Source organism: Neltuma alba, unplaced genomic scaffold, assembly GCF_004799145.2.
Source record: "Neltuma alba isolate B1F8T4 unplaced genomic scaffold, ASM479914v2 tig00010608_pilon, whole genome shotgun sequence".
Classification (NCBI taxonomy): domain Eukaryota; kingdom Viridiplantae; phylum Streptophyta; class Magnoliopsida; order Fabales; family Fabaceae; genus Neltuma; species Neltuma alba.
This window is the reverse complement of record NW_021635466.1, coordinates 113490-131505: the sequence shown is the minus strand read 5'-3', so window position 1 is coordinate 131505 and position 18016 is coordinate 113490. Positions and strand designations below refer to the sequence as shown.

Here is an 18016-nt window from a genome sequence, read left to right as displayed (position 1 = left end):
TGTTTTTTTTTTATAAATTAAAATGAAAAAACTTCAAATTACCAGCTCTCCATGTTCTGCGTGGTAAGTACATGCTAGTTTTATTACGACACCTATTCCTCTTTTTACCAGCTCTCCCTAGAGTGATTTTATGGGAAACTTAAAAAAGGTTCCGCATGTTGAAAAAGGAGATGCTGCTGAAAAAAGAGATGTGACAGCTTGGAGAGATATGGCTTATCATACGTTTATCTTCAAGTATGTATCTGTAGTGCATCCAAATATGGTAAGTGATAGAGCATGATAAAGTTAAAGAAAAAAACAAACAAAAAGAAACCGGACAAGAAAAACCATTGAATATTTGTATGATATTTCATTGATGGGATTGGTCTACAGTGATTGTCCCTTATATAATGGATGGGACTCATGGAAAGATAGACACGTGTATAAAAGATAAGAATGATCTAGAATAATAAAATAAATTTGTACGCTCATCACGTGACTTCCTCAGACATTCAGGCAGAGACCAATTTCAAAGATTTAATACTCCCCCGCAAGTCTAACTGTGTTGGTAATACAGTAAGGCTCGATCGTAAAGCTGCAAAGCGAACAGAGAGCAGAGGTTTGGTCAAAATATCAGCAAGTTGGTCTCTTGAAGAAACATGGTAAATGTGCAAAAGACCAGCAGCTAATCTCTCTCAAACAAAGTGGTAATCCAGGTTTATATGCTTAGCGCGTGAGTGAAAAACTGGATTAGCAACTAAATAGGTAGCTCCAAGATTGTTGCAATAAAGAGTAGGGGCATCAGACAGGGTGAAATGAAGTTCATAGAGCAGACTCTGTAGCCATATAAGTTCACTTGTTGTTGTTGCTATTGCCTTGTATTCTGCCTCTGTACTAGACTGAGCAACTGTCGGTTGCTTTTTAGAACTCCAAGCAATTAAGTTGGGACCAAAATAGATAGCAAAGCCCACTGTGGATCTGGAATCATCAGGATTCCCACCCCAATAAGCATTTGAAAAAGTAAAGAGTTGAAGAGAGGAGGTGGGTCGCAGATGGAGAGCGAGATGAGAGGTACCACGAAGATACCTCAAGATGCATTTAACTGCTTTCCAGTGAGATGCTTTGGGATGATGCATAAATTGGCAAACTCTATTAACAGCAAAGGTAATGTTAGCGCGAGTACAACTAAGGTACTGTAGACTACCAACAATGCTGCGGTAGAAGTGAGGATCAGCAAAATCAAGACCATCAGTAGCAGACAAATGAGAATTTAAAGCCATGGGGGTTGAAACAGGATGAGCTCTCGACATGTTGGATTTTTGAAGAATGTCCAGAATGTATTTTTGTTGAGATAAAATAAGACCAAAGGAAGAGGACAAGACTTCTATACCAAGAAAATAATGCAACAAGCCAAGATCTTTAACAGGAAAAGAATCACCAAGAGCAGAGATAAGTTCTTGAATCGCAGAGGCAGAGGACCCAGTAACTATAATGTCATCGACATAGACCAAGACATAAATTGTGCATCTAGTATTTGAGCAAATAAAGAGAGAAGAATCAGACCTGGAAGCTAAAAAACCAAGATGTAGAAGCCTAGAGCTTAGTCTAGCAAACTAAGCTCGTGGGGCCTGTTTGAGGCCATAAATGGCTCTTCGAAGCTTACAGACATGGTGAGGATAATCGAGGTGAATAAATCTAGGAGGTTGTTGCATGTACACATCCTCTTGGAGGAAACCATGCAAAAATGCATTCTGCACATCTATTTACTTCATGATCCAGCCCCGAGAAATTGCAATAGAAAGAATTAGGCGGACAGTGATGGGCTTAACCACAAGAGAGAAGGTATCTCCAAAATCAATTCCTGGTTGTTGATGAAAGCCCTTTGCCACAAGTTGTGCTTTGAGTTTATCTAAAGAACCATTCGGTAGAAACTTTTATCGAAAGACCCATTTGCAGCCAACCACATTGAATGATGGAGAAGAAGGAACAAGATCCCAGGTGTTGGTGGAGATAAGCGCTTGAAATTCATCATAGAGAGCCTTGCGCCATGTAGGGTCTTTGAGTGCTTGCGTAACAGAGGTAGGTAGTGAAGGCATCAAACTCGAGGAGTAGTAAGCCTGAGGCGGTGGATGTGAAACAAAATCAGAAGGGAGAGGTTTTGGTTTGAAGATGTTTGCCTTGGAGCGAGTGATCATAGGATGGGAAGGTGGGACCGGCGATGGTGACTGAGCAAGGGAAGGAGAGGACGATGATACATGTAGAGAGGTAGTCGGAGATGGTGAAGTAGCAGAGAAGATGGGAGATTGAGGCAACGTGTGTAATGAGGAGGGAGAAAAGGGAGGCGTGGACAAGATAGGGGTAGATGGGTTTGGTGTGGATGATGGGCTTTGTAAAATGGGTTAAGAGAATAAAGGTGGTAAGGAAGTATGTGAATTATTATTGGGCTCAGAGGCATGCGTTTGGGTTGCAAATGGAAATAGATATTCATCAAAAACCACATCCCTTGATGTATAGATTTGTCCAGTTGCTATATGGAGACACAAGTAACCAAGATGGTTGGGTGCATATCCAAGAAAGGCACAAAGCTGAGACCTTGGGGCCATTTTGTTTGGAGCATAGGGCCTAAGATTGGGCTAACAACTAGACCCAAAAACCTTTAAAAATTTGTAGTCAGGCTTGGAATTAAACAATAATTCAAATGGGCATTTTCCTTGCAACACTGCACTTGGAAGTCGATTGAGCAAAAATGATGCAGTAGCAAAAGCAAAGGTCCAATAGCATTGAGGAACAGAGGCATGATGCATCAAGGCAAGTCCTGTTTCTACAATTGTACGATGGCGTCTCTCTACAGTTTCGTTCTGTGTGTGGGTGTGTGGACAAGTTATTCTATGATTGATGCCAAAAGAAATTAAATCTTTGTGCAAAGAACGAAATTCACCACCCTAATGAGATTGAAAGGATCTAATGCGGGAATTAAAAAAGGTTTTAACAAGAGACTTAAATTGATAGAAAATAGAATGAACTTCATTCTTAGTATGAATGGGATAGAACCATATATAACGACTATAATCGTCCACAAAACAGACATAATATTTGAAACCAGTTACTGAAGTTGTGGGGGAAGGTCCCCATACATCACAAAAGACTAATTGAAAAGGCGAGGTGGAACGATGCAAAGAGGTAGGAGACAGTAAGTGATGGCTCTTTGAGGTGTGACAAGCTCGACACTGATAGATAACTTGTTTATTTGTGACTGGAAGAGAGTTGCATTGCAAGACTTTCTGAACAGTGCAGAAAGCAGGATGACCAAGATGATGATGCCATTGAGCTAGAGATGTCCTAATACCAAAAAGGGCTTGTGGAGATGGAAATGTGGAAGAAGCAAAAGGGTACATGTAATTATAGCTGGGACCGTGGAGGAGGAGTTGCTTGGTCTGTTTGTCCTTCACACAAAAATATTTAGAGTGAAATTCAAAAAAAACATCATTATCATCACAAAACTTATTCACACACATTAAATTTTTAGTAACAGAAGGAACATGTAAAAGATCAGAGAGAAGAAATTTACCAGAATTTGTGGTAAGCGTCCCAGAGCCTTGATGTTGAATCATCATGGGAGAACCATCGCTAATACAAACAGAGTCATGACCATAATATGGTTTGGAGCTGAGATTAAGCTTTGATAGATCATTTGTCATATGGTGTGTCACCCCTATGTCAGGATACCACAAAGAATCATTATGAGTAGGATACTCTAAGTAATAGGCTGACATGGATGGTGGAGGAGGAGCCTGCAAGGCGTGGTTGTTGCGTTGATAGCAGGTGCGAGCATCATGTCCAAAATGCTGACAAAGCTGACATGGTACTTCATAATCAAGCTGAAAGTAAGACACACGTCCTCCTCCTTGAAATGTACGGCCACGACGACCACGAATATTTCCATGAAACTCAAAACCACGTCCTCTATTACTTCGACCAGAATAATACCCAGAATAGAAACCACGTCTTGAACCAAAGCAGCCACCTCTACCACCACGAGATGAAAAAGCATTTGATGGTGTACAGCTCGCTGCGTTAGCCGTAATTTCAGTTGGGAGAGAGATTGAGTGTTGGTGAGATAGACGCTCCTCAATAGTTAGTAAATGACTAAGTATGGCTTCAATAGACAAAAAACTTCGCTGGGTAGTAAGAACAATAACAATGGTGTCATACTCGGGACCAAGACCAGCAAGAAGGTAGGTGACAAAGTCATCATCAATTATAGGTTTCCCAGCTGCTGCAAGTGAGTCTGCTATAATAGTGACACGTTTGTGATATTTAGAAATACTTTCTCCTCCTTTTTTTATATTAGTGATTTGTTGATTAAGGTGAACCAACCGAGCTTGAGTCAGTTGAGAGAAGGAAGTTTCAAGAGCAACCCACATTGCCCTTGAAGTGCGATACCTAATGAACTGTGGAATAATCTTTTCAGAAAGTGAAGCAACAATAACAGAAAGGATCATTTGATCTTGTTGGAATCAAGTAAGATAGTCACGATTGGGTAAGCCAATAGGAAGCTTAAGAGGAGGCTGAGGTATAGAACCATCTATATAGCCAAATAACTGCTGGCCGTAAAGATAAGGCATAATCTGTGCACGCCAAATGAGGTAGTTATCTTGAGTGAGCTTGATTGTGACATAGTGGAGAAAGTTAGGGGGTGGAGAAGTGAATGGATTGGGTGAAGACGACGGAGATTGAGGAATGGCAGTAGAAGTAGATGAGGCATTTGGAGAAGGAGAGGAGTCCATATTGACCGCTAGGCTAGTGGCTCTGATGCCATGATAAAGTTAAAGAAGAAAAAAACAATAAAAGAACCGGACAAGAAAAACCATTGAATAGCAGAAAGGACCATTTGATCTTGTTGGAACCAAATAAGATAGTCACGATTGGGTAAGCCAGTAGGAAGCTTAAGAGGAGGATGAGGTATAGAACCATTTATATAGCCAAATAACTGCTGGCCGTAAAGGTAAGGCATAATCTGTGCATGCCAAATGAGGTAGTTATCTTGAGTGAGCTTGATTGTGGCATAGTGGGGAAAGTTAGAAGTGAAGAAGTGAGTGGATTGGATGAAGACGACAGAGATTGAGAAATGGCAATAGAAGTAGATAAGGTATTTGGAGAAGGAGAGGAGTCCATATTGACCGCTAAGCTAGTGGCTCTGATACCATGATAAACTTAAAAAAGAAAAACACAAACAAAAAAAATCGGACAAAAAAAACTATTGAATAACAAAAAAGACCATTTGATCTTGTTGAAACCAAGTAAAATAGTCACGATTGGGTAAGTCAGTAGGAAGCTTAAGAGGAGGCTAAGGTATAGAACCATCTATATAGCCAAATAACTGCTAGCCGTAAAGGTAAAGCATAATCTGTACATGTCAAATGAGGTAGTTATCTTGAGTGAGCTTGATTGTGACATAGTGGGGAAAGTTAGGGGGTGGAGAAGTGAGTGGATTGGATGAAGACGACGGAGATTGAGGAATGGTAATAGAAGTAGATGAGGTATTTAGAGAAGGAGAGGAGTCCATATTGACTGCTAGGCTAGTGGCTCTGATACCATGATAAAGTTAAAGAAGAAAAAAACAAACAAAAAGAACCGGACAAGAAAAACCATTGAATATTCGTATGATATTTCACTGATGGGATTGGTCTATAGTGATTGTCCCTTATATAATGGATGGGACTCATGGAGAGATAGACACGTGCACAAAAGATAAAAATGATCTAGAATAATAAAATAAATTTGTATGGTCATCACATGACTTCCTCAGACGTTCGGGAGAGATCAATTTTGAAGATTTAATAGAGCAAAATAAGAATTGTATAAATATTTTGCTATTACATGTGGATTTTAGATCCCTCCTGACATTTTCTGTTCTATTATTTTGATGTTGGATATGTTAAGAGATATGTCTTTGGGATTCATGGCTGCAATCTATTGCTTACTGTTATACCTTCATCCTTGCTCTTTAATTTGGCATTTGCAATAGCTAGACTTTGACTCGTGAATGTGGAGGCAGCAATTGCTAAACCATTTCCAGCACAGTCAAATGGAAGTGGGAACAGGTTTGTGTCATGTTGGGTAATTTTGGAGCCTTGATGCGTCACTGCTAAAAGTTTATGAATCAATGTTGTGTGTCGGCCTCAGTCAGCAGGTTTATACCTGTCTTCAAAATTTCCCATTTAGATTCTACCTTTTATATGCTGTAAATACTCACTATTTAATCCATGGTTATGCATTAAAGATATATTGATATAAAGTTTACTAACTACTATACCAGATTAGTTTATTATATTGAACATAGATGGAATTTCTTTATGACAATGATATATTAATTGGATATGTCACATCTGTGAAGTTGGACAAATAACATTTGGCAAGAGTCAAACATTTTTTTATAATCTGGAGATTGGAAATGGATGTTAATTTGGTCAAAATATCCTTGAGAACTTTTAATCAAATTATGATATAAGCTTACTGCCAGTACTTTGTACATCCTATTGAATTCCAATATGCATACCCTCATGAACATGATATGCTTAATGTATTATACACTTGTACAAAATGGTTAAGATGAACACATTTCCAATCACAGCAAAAGGTTAGCATTCTGTTCTAATTCTCATCTCTATTTTGATGTTAACACAATACGACATAATGCTAATATGCCTCAAGTTATGGATACTTCTCTCTTTGCTTCGGAATAAACTCGTGTGCTATGATGTTGCCTGTCATGTAGTTGGATGAGCAACTTTTGTAGGATGTATTGCTCTTGGAAGTGCACGCTATAATCTTTTATAGACCAATGTCAAAATTGTTACTCCCTCCATTCCTTATTATAAGAGACATTTGATGCTTATGGCATGTTCCTATATATAAGAGACACTTAAAAGTTGTCTCTACTTTTTTGTGTTAATTTCCTGTTTTACCCATATTTATTGTCTCCAACTCACACACTCTCTCCTTCCCATTTCTCTTTCTTTTAATAATTTAATTGTTCTCTCTCATATTCTCTCTCCTTATTAAAGAGGGCATTTTTGAAAAAAAGATCATACTTTTTACACATTGATTGTTCTTAACTAATTTTAACTGTTTTATTGATCAATATAATTCGGTTATTCGTCTCTTATAATAAGGAACGGAGGGAGTATTCTAGAAATATCTCCATTTGATTATCACACGCTTGCATTTGAAAAAATAAAATAAAATGAATTGGTACTTGATCGGTGCAAAAATGCGTGAGGAAATGAAAGAAATAAAGAAGAGGTTTGATCATTATACTTAATGCATATAGGAAATTAAAGAAAAAGAATAAAACAAACTTTGAGAATCATGAATTAGAAGGTACGTAAGTCCCCGTGAGTTATCATAATCTCTTTGGGATGCCACCTTTTTTAAAGATCTCTTCAAAATGTAATTTTTAAAATAAAATCAAATCAATTTGTCTAATAAGTTTCTCTAGTCCAAAATAGATCATAATCAAAAATATAATGATTTACTCCTCTGGTTCTATTGATAGGACAGAGAGAGTGTTTTTTTTTATTCCTATTTATAAGTCATTTCATTAAATTTTTAACGTGAACATATTATTTTATCATTCATTTATTATAGTGTAGGTAATTATCTCTTTTGAAAAGTGTATATATTAAATATGGGTAAAATTAAAAAATTATTATATTTTAATAAAGAGTTAATATATTTTAAGGTTTTTTTTGTCTGTATAAAATATGCTAAAAGTGTCTTATAAATAAGACAAGAAGAGTAAGATTTATAAACTCTTCGTGCAACCCACGGAAAGGACATGCTAGTTCTTTATAATGGAAAGGACTAAAAATTGCCCCGTCGATAATTTCTTTTTTATATGTTCAAACCTGTAAATGTCAAACTCGAGTTTTAGACATCATCTAAGACGGGTGACTCTATTAATGTGGCACTGGTGACGCTGTTACTGTGGCAATTTGCTGTTAACACCTCATCTTCAAGTGATATGCTTGCATTTGGAAGGACTACTTAGAAGTCCCTCAACTATAGTTTATGTATGCTTTGTAAGCATCTAAAAACAATAAAAAGTCCCAATTTTTTTGTACACTATGGTCGTGAAGTTGGGATGGTACATTTGAAAAGAGATATGGGAAAAAGTGTCATTCAAATTTAGTACAAGCGATAATGAAGGGAGCTGGCCAACACCAACAGGAATGAATAGCCGTGAATGTTGTGTTGTCGGTGAGGTGTGTCACAGTGTGTACGTAAAGACCAATCAAATTATACCAAGGGGGAAATGACACTTTCGGACAAAAGATAAATTTAAAAGAAAATTTCATTTAAGGACCATCATAGCCAATTAATGTCAATCAACTCCCAAAGCATTTGAAAATTTCAGTCAACCCTTTTGGATCAAAATAAAATTAAAATTTAAGTGTAAAATTATAATATTACTCCTTCTTTTTTAAAAAAATAAATATTAATGGTCGCTAGAGCTCCAGTTGCCGGAGGTTAGAGGTCCGGCCACTAGCACTCAAGTGGCCGACGTCAGAAATTGAAGCTTCAGTGGCCACTGGACTCTAATGGTTGAAGGATTTTTTTATTCAAAAGCAAGGTGGCTCGAGGGATTTGAACCCATGATCTTTTGACATATCAAATATAATGTGACCACTAAACCAACCAAGCCATTTAATCATATGATGCAAAAAAATATATCTTTATATATATAACAAAACAAATGCAAGTATCCAAGTGTAAATGAACAAGTGAAATTTGACAATTTGCAAGTGAAATTCAGCAATTCACAACAAAAATTTAGTAGTTTCCAAGTAACATAATGAAATTCACAACTCTAAATGTAAGTGTTTATGTGTGAATGAACAAGTAAAATTCGAAGACTTATAACACAAATTCGATGATTCACAAGAAACATAAGGTAATTTGTAACCCCAAATGTAAGTGTTTGAATGTGAATGAACAAGTGAAATTCATCAATTTACAACAAAAGTTCAATGATTTACAACTTATATTCAGATATTCATAGGAAACATAAATATTACAAATCTTATAAGAGAATTCACAACCTTAAAAGTTTTGCTAATTAAGGCACAGGAGCTTATATTTAAGGAGGTTTCATTTGGGTTGTAAATTCCATTATGCTTCTTAGACTCACTGTGCATTAATTTAAGTTGTGCTTCAAATATCTAGATTTTTTTTAACTTGTAAATTTATTCATTATGATCTATTAAATATATATAATAAGAGCATCAAATCATTTCTTCCGACTCTTTTTCAAATTTGATAAATGTTGGTTGATCATGTATTTTATTATAATTCTATGATTCAGAGTATCATTTCCTATTTGATGCCTTTGAATTCATATTCGAAGTTGCGATCGGATCAATTCTTTTTTAAATATATACAAGTTATGAGTTAATTATCAAAGGCTTCGATATGTGTGTGGAGCCGGAAGAAATGAAAACTGTACGTGGAGAATTGTATTATTGACAATATGTCGTCCGCATAACATTTATTTATATTGCAAACCATATTTTTAATATCTTATTCGTCGCGAAAAATTATAATATAATTACACTACAATGTATCTGATGAACACAAAATGAGTAAAAGAGCTAGCTTGAGATTATTAGCATTATGAAGAAACAGAAATTAAATACAGGCAATATGTAATTAATTCTAATACGACATTACATGTTCCTTTTTATCCGACTGAGCCTTAATTAGCAAAACTAAGAAGATGCTGGTCTTCACTTAATGTCGCCGGAAGCAATGAAGCGTCCCTGGATAGAAGCTCCGGTACCTTAATTAGCAAAACTTTTGAGGTTGTGAATTCTCTTCTAAGTTTTATAATATTTATGTTTCCTGTAAATCTCTGAATTTGAGTTGTAAATCACTGAATTTTTGTTGTAAATTACTGAATTTTACTTGTTCATTCACACTCAAACACTTATATTTAGGGTAACAAATTCCCTTATGTTTCTTGTGAATCACCAAATTTAGATTATAAATTCATGAATTTTTGTTGTAAATCTTTGAATTTCACTTGCTCATTCACATATAAACACTTGCATTTGGAGTTGTGAATTCCATTATATTACTTGTAAATCACCAAATTTTTGTTATAAACTGCTGAATTTCACTTGGACACTTGCATTTGTTTTTATATATATATATATATATATATATATTTCTTTGCATAATATGATTAAAATGGCTTGGTTGGCTTGGCGATCACATTACTTTTGGTGTACTAAGGGGTCTGGGATTATGGGTTCAAACCCTTTTTTGGTCACTTTATTTTAAAAAGAAAAATCCTTCAACCACTAGAGTCTAGCGGCCGACCACCAGAGCTCCGACCTCTGGTGTTGGCCACTAAGCTCTGGCAGCTATTAATATTTATTTTTAAAAAAAAATAAAAAGAAGGGGTAGTATTATAATTTTATCCTTAAATTTTAATTTCATCTTGGTTCAAGGGGGTTGACTAAAGTTTTCAAATATTTTGAGGGTTGATTGACATTAATTGGCTACAGTGGTCCTTAAATGAAATTTTTCGTAAATTTAATTACAATTTAGATTCAAAAAACAATTCAAAATGATAATAAAAAAATCTGCGTCCTTAATGATTTAATTTAATGCCTAAAACAAATTAATTACCTAATTATATCTTTACCTAACTTGTTTCATTTTAAAAGTTGAAATAATGAAATATGATGAGTCTCAAAATTTTTATATATTAATGTCAAATTTTAAAATTAAAGGTCAGTAATAATTACACTTATATGTAGTGTTAAAATTTTACGCTTTTATGTATTGGTTAAATAAGATTTATTTTAATATTTTATAATAAAAATTAAGATATCAATTGCAAAATTTTCACACTTGTTTGCGAAGTTTCGAAATGTCCTTTCCAAAATTATTGCTCAAGGCTTGGCTTGCGTTGGCCTGTTGCTGTGTCAGCTGACTTTTCTTGACTGCTCAAAAAGTCAAAATTCACATCTTAAATATATATATATATATATATATATATATATATTAAGGCCTTTTTTTTAAAAATTTGAAAAACGTGGGACTTCTTTTAATAGGCATTAAAATTTCAACATACTTTTTCCATCATAAATATAAAACCCTTATACTAGTATGTATAAGGGTCTTACATTTAAGACCGGAAGAGTATTTTGTTAAATATCATTTTGGCAAAAGGGTAAAGATACTGATGCTATGGTAATGTTATCGGGATTTCAATTGCATGAATAGGATTTTGGTTTGGAAATGTCTTATGGATATGGAATTTGGCTAACCATACAAAAGACCCACAAATTAAATTCAACAACTTAGGGTCTTGGGTTAAAATATGATATTATGCCTACTTATATATGCATTTCTCTTGATGTGACTTTTCTTCATTATATTTGCAAATTTTCCCCGCCATTCTTGTTTCCTTAATGTTCGTTAAAAAAAGAAAAAAAAACTTATATGGAGGGAGATGAATTGATTTATTTGAAAGGAAGAACATGGCTATTTATAAAGATTGTCTAAAGCTGATGCTACTAATTATTACAACCACTAGAATTAATGAATCTATCCACTTTGTACCAACAGCATATCAATATCGCATCTTTATTAATTAAATGAGTGTGGTTCGGTTCTATGAAGGTCCTTGGAAGTTCAAACGCTGTGCAAGTTTTAAACAACCAGGAAGGTTCAGAGTTTCAAGAGAAGTTGAAAGAAATAAGGTGTTTGGGATACTTTTTAGACGATCACAGCTTTTCAAATTCAGGAAAGTTAGCTTTCTGAGATCTCCAGTAGATGCATCAACTTCTAATAATCCACTACATCCTTCAAGATCCAACTTCTCGAGATTTTTCACACCTTTAAGATTTGGTGTCTTTATTAGATTTTCAGAGCCATGCAGGTCAATGATCTTCAACTCCGGCAAAGCCTTATAAAGAAGCCAAAAGACAACTAGCTAAAAACATACCATAACCAATGATCGAAAGTGAAAGAGAAAATCGCATCAAACTTTAAATAGGAACAATCTTTGAAAAAAAGTAATTAATACCCATTTCGTGGCGAGACGGAGTGTCTACTTCCCTCCCTGCTGTCCCATCATTTTTCCTCTATTAGCAAATGTTTTTTCCTTGTTTCTTTTGATTACTAGATTCTACATTCAATTAGTGACATTTTGATGTCTTTTAGGTGAAAAATGCAGCTAACTCTAAATTAAAAAGAAACAGCACAGATTAATCTAATCTACTGTTTCTTTTTAATTTAGAGTATTTTTTTTAAAAATTATAAAAAAAATTTGAAAACAGCTCATTTTTTCATCATAACATGTCAAAATGTCACTCATTAAATATAGAATCTAGTAATTAAAAGAAACAAAAAAAAAAATATTTGGGAAGAGAGGGAGAATGATGGGGCATCAGACACCCCTCTCCCTTTGGCGGCACTCAATTCTTCTAGAAAAGGCCTAATAACAGGACCAGAGTAGTAATTAATTCATTAAAGTTAGTTAGAAAAACAGTACTATACCTTTACACCTTCCCATAGGAGGCTTGTATTACTATCAATCAGGATCAATTCAACCAGTTTAGCTGGTTCAAAACTTGGTGGTAAGTAATTGAAAGGAAATTTATGCCAGGAAAGAAACCTCAAGTCATCGGAAAGATTATTCAGCTTTCCTGAAAATTTCATAGAAGGGAATATGATTAGCCTGAGGCAAGTCATTTGAGATAAAGCTTCAACTCTCAATGGCAGCATTTCATTCAGATTTACATCTTCCTCCTTCAAGACGATGGCTTTAACCTTTTCTGTTCCCTACCACGAAGAATCAAGACAAACATATGTAAAGTAAAAGGAATATGTTGGATTTTTTGAAGCATTAATCGATTGATCTAACCAAAGGAATAAAAAAGAAAGCACACAAAAGCCAGTGATGTAATGATCAAAACATTACTTACTGTCTTTACAGCTTGAAGATCTTTGTACAACCAGAGTCTACTCCACTTTGCTGGCTCTTCAGGAAATTCTCCTTTTGCAATTTTCCAGCCACTTCTTGCAGCAAATCATGCATCCGGAGTGTTCCATTGACTGTGACTAAGAGTGATCTTTCACGCAGAATGCCGATTCCAACCTCAGGATTAAATCCACAATGATCAAGAATTTTTCTAGCATACTCCTCATCTTCTCCCTTGAAGAAACAAGCAATATCTACAAATATATCCTTGTCCCTTTGGTCAAGTGAAAATAAACTCGTTTCCAGCACTCCCATAACCTCTTGGTTGGGAATTTCTTTCAATCTATCTAATAGTGCTTCCCACTCTGATTTTTTTCGCTTAAGCAAAGAAGAACCTAACACTTTGATTGCTAGTGGAAGGGCTTTAGCGTATTGCAGAAAACTATGGGTCAGCTCTTCAAATCCATCATCAGGAACATCACTTTTGAAGGCCTTTACACAAAAAAGTTGAAGAGCTTCTTCATCATTCAGTAGTTCAACCTTGTAAACTTTATCTCTATTCACTCCATGCATCTTTAGGATTCTCTTATCCCTAGTTGTTATGATGATTCTACTCCCAGCACCAAACCACTTGGGCTTTCCAACCAATTTCTCCAATTGATCTGCATGATCAACATTATCAACAACGAGAAGAGTTTTAGTTTGGCGAAACCTATTGCTTATTAAATTGGTTCCTGTGTGTTCCTCCCAAACCTTTTGATCATTCCCCACTGTTTCAGAGAGAAGTTGTTCTTGTAAACCGGCAAGACCAGGACCCTTGTAAACTTTACTGACATCAAGAAGAAGACAGCAAGCATCAAAGTAGTGGGAGATTCTATCATATACAACTGCAGCAAGAGTAGTCTTCCTACTCCGGGCATTCCCAAAATCCCCACAAATTGAACATCATCCCATGAATCTAGGTTTAGAAGCTTTTCAAAAGCTTCTGCACGAGATTGCATCCCCACTAGATCATCAGCCAGACTTGAGAATCTATGCTTCAATCTATGGGTGACATCCTTAACGATTTCATCAATAGTATCTGACTCAGATCTGAAGAGAAATGGAAAAATGAGCATACCAATACAGATTCATAATCAAACTAGAACAATACAACATTACTTACTTATTCCTTACATCATAACCAGCGAGATCGGCTACTTGTTTCAAAGCTAACTTCCATCTTGGGACCTTATTACTTGAGTTTTGCTCATGTTTATCAAATGCTTGTTTGAAATCGCCCCTCTGCTTTCGTACATCAGATGGATCAACATGGTAGAAGATTGGCAGAACAGTGTATCCCGGTTGAGCAATTCCCTCGCAAATCTTGGCCAGTTCGTCCAAGCACCATGTGGAATCAGCATAGTTTTTCGATAAGACAACGATTGAAATCTGGGATTGTTCGATTGCTTTGAGGAGCTCTGGTCCAATACGTTCTCCTCTCTGGAGCCTTTTATCATCCTTGTAAGTGTATATACCTTTTCGTTGGAGAGCAGCATAAAGATGACCCGTGAAACTGTTGCGAGTATCCTCACCTCTGAAACTCAGAAACACTTCGTATTTCCAGGTCCTCCGGAAAGACGAGCTGCTTGGTAAGCTAAGGTAACTCATTTCAACAGTGTCACAACCTCACTTCCTAAACTCAACAAAAATCTTTGTCCCATGTTTTCTCATGGCCATGGCTAACTATGCGGGAAAGTAAAGTCATCGTTGACTGGAAATTAAAAACTGGCCGGGGGAATGCAGCTATCGTCCTTTAATTTTTCAAGATGCTTCATTTTGGTATTTTAATTTAATTTTATAAGGAGACTTTTCAATATTTTAACCTCATGATGTTATTTTTTTTTTAAAATAAAATTCTTATGATGATACTGTAAGTTTAATTTTCTAAGATAATGATTAACACAAAAAATTATCATCAGATGATACTAACATATTACCTCCAGTGCTTACTATAAGAGTTAGTTAACTAATTTAAATAGATTAAAAAAGTTAGTTAAATTAGTTATTTTTGAAATACTCTTACTAATCATGTGTATTAGTTAAAACTACTATGTGAAGAAGCCTTTAATATGTGCAACTACTTTGAGGATAACCTTAAAAAAATAGATAAATATGATAAATAAAGTAGATTGGGGTTTTATATTTAAAACCAAATTAAAGATTCATCTGGTTCTCATATTAAGGACCAGAGGTAGTATAATATTAGAATTAATGAGTGTAATATTGTTTTAATATTTAAAAAGATTGACTCCTTTCCGTTTAAAAAATTTTAAGAACATTAATAATTCCTGGTCAGGGATTTTAACATTTTGAAATTTGAAAACAAACCATAATTGTGTTTTTTTTTTTTGGCCAAGATGAAAGTAAAATGTTCAAGTTAATTTTTTATCAAGAAAATGTTTCAAAAAGATAAATAGGTCTGACTACTCTTGTAATGGTTTTGATTACCCTTGTAATGGTTTTGACAAGTTAAAATTGATCAAAATCATTTGTTTGTCATTTTGAAATTCAATAAATATTTTTTTATAATTTTTTATTTCTTATTTCTTATTTTCCTTAGTTCAAAATTTTAATGTTTTTAATTGCCAGTCACTGATATTGCTGTCGGTGCTTAAATGTCTTTTTTTCAAAATATATTTTGCTGGGTTGGAATTTTTTTCTCAGCATCATGGGGTAGGCCACAAAGTATGGAGGCTTTATTGAAAAACATGGACATCAGATATTTTCTAAACATGTGTGGTGTGGATGGATGACTCTTTTTGAGATTGACACGAACCTCTTTTTTTTTTTTCCCTGACTTTTATTGGTCTTGGATCAGAACTTGAAAGCTCTTTCCTGATCGTATCACCTTACCAGCTAGTTCTTTCGTTTTGTTACCCAAAAAATATATATTTCCTTTTATTTTAAATATAAAAGTTAGTTAAGATAATAAATTTTAGTTCCAAATATAATATCTTAATTTATTTTATCTTTTAAATTTATGATTTCTTCTCAAACTCTCCTTATTAATTACTTATATGAATAAGTGTTTCTTTCAATAGGAGTAATGAGTAGAGATGATAGTTTAAGAAAATTGACATACATTAGTGATAAATAATTAATTTTTTTACTATTTATAAATTAGTTACCTAATTTTTTTATTTAGAATTCAATATTTATTTATTGTAGCGTATCTATTCATACTCAATGCAGATAATTATCATATTATGAAAGCAAAGCAAAGGCATGCAAGAGATAAATGAGGCACGATAGAATTTAAGGAACATTTTATCCCACGTGGCATCATTTATCCATGACTAATATCGATAGACTTTCAATTATTAAATATTTAAGAGTAAAATTGCATCTAATATCCTAATCTTATTTTTCATATGCATCCATTACTTTGATCTTATTTCTTAGTCCATCTAGAACTATGATGTTATTTTTTTAGTTACATCCAGGTAAACTAAAAATAAAACTAAAATGTTAAAAAAAATAATGTCAGAGTGTTAAACGTACTATATAAAAGTTAGGGTGTTACAAATTTAAGAACCTGGTTTGCGCACGGCGAAACAGAGACACGAGGCTCTGTTAGGGCACTACAAAGCTCCAAACGCCGACGGTGAGAGAGACCTCCGCCGCCGCGTGTCTCTGTTGGGGCACTACAAAGCTCCAAACGCCGACGGTGAGAGAGACCTCCGTCGCCCACTGCGGCGGAGGAAAAAGAGGGACACCTGGTTTGCGCACTGCAACAAGGTATAGGTGAGGATTGTCTGCTGCTGGAAATATGGAGGAAGAGAAGGAAGGTCCGAATCAAAGAAAGAAGAAAGTGAGAGTGGAAGGGCAGGATTTTTCTAGGGAGGAGTCTATGAAGGCACGCAATGAGGACTGGATGAACGAGGATATTGGACGGCCAGCTCCAAGATCTTACAGAGAATCACTGATGAAGAACGTTGCTTCGAAGAATTGCTGGTGGGAATGGGCCAAAAGTGACGATGAAGAGGAAGCTAGTGGATATGGAGATGGAACTAATTTCGAAAAAGTCTTTAATCCTTTTGAAGGAATTAATGTGGACATGTCGAACCCATTGTGCCCGAAATTTTCAATTCATGAAAGAGAAAAGGAACGATGGATGAAGCCATTCAAGAAGACGTTGATTGTGAAATTGATGGGGAGGCAACCAAGCTATAGTTTCATGGTAAAGAAATTCAAGCAACTCTGGTCGAGGCAAGGTGAGATTGAACCTTTTGATTTAGAGAATGATTTCTTTCTAGTTAGTTTTCAAAGTATTGAGGATTATCTGGAGGCTTTAACGGGGGTCCTTGGGTTGTTTCTGATGCTTATTTGAGTGTGGCAAGATGGAGACCTGATTATGATCCTAGAAAAGAGAGGATAGAATCAATGGTTGCTTGGGTTAGGTTCCTTGAATTGCCCTGCACCTCTGTTTGATAAGAAATTCCTTTTGAATTGGGAAATGCTATTAGTAAGGCTATTCTACTGGATGTCCATACTGCATTGAGAACTAGAGGAAAATTTGCACGAATATGTATAGAGCTGGATCTTACTAAGCCCCTTGTACTGGAATGTGATGTGGACGGATAGGTGCTAAGTGTTGAGTACAAAAGTTTAGGGCTCCTGTGTAAAAAATGTGGCAATTTTGGTCATGTTAAGGAGTACTGTGAGGAAACACATAGGGGAAGGGATGATGTGAGTGTTAGAGCTAATGAAGAAAATGTTCATCAAGGAGAAATAAAAGAGAAGGAGCATTGGAAAACAGTACAAAGAATTAGAAGGCAGAAGAAAGTGAATGGCAATGAACAGGAAGTAGGAGGAGGGTCAAGATTCTCTGTCTTGGTTGTAGAAGAAACATCTGGAGAGGAAATGGACATGGTAGAGGGGAATAAGGAGTCGGGATTGCAAGGTACTACAAATATGTAGAGACAAAATAGGAATATGGACTGGAGCGAGAAGAGGATAAAGAAGAAGCCTATGAGACAAGTGGAAGCTAATAATAAA

The 18016-nt window shown here is 35.3% G+C and overlaps 1 pseudogene; it reads right to left on the bottom strand.

The window, feature by feature from the left end:
- Window positions 1-13072: 13072 nt before the first annotated feature.
- LOC114757528 (TMV resistance protein N-like) lies at window positions 13073-14626 on the bottom strand (annotated as a pseudogene).
- Window positions 14627-18016: the final 3390 nt, after the last annotated feature.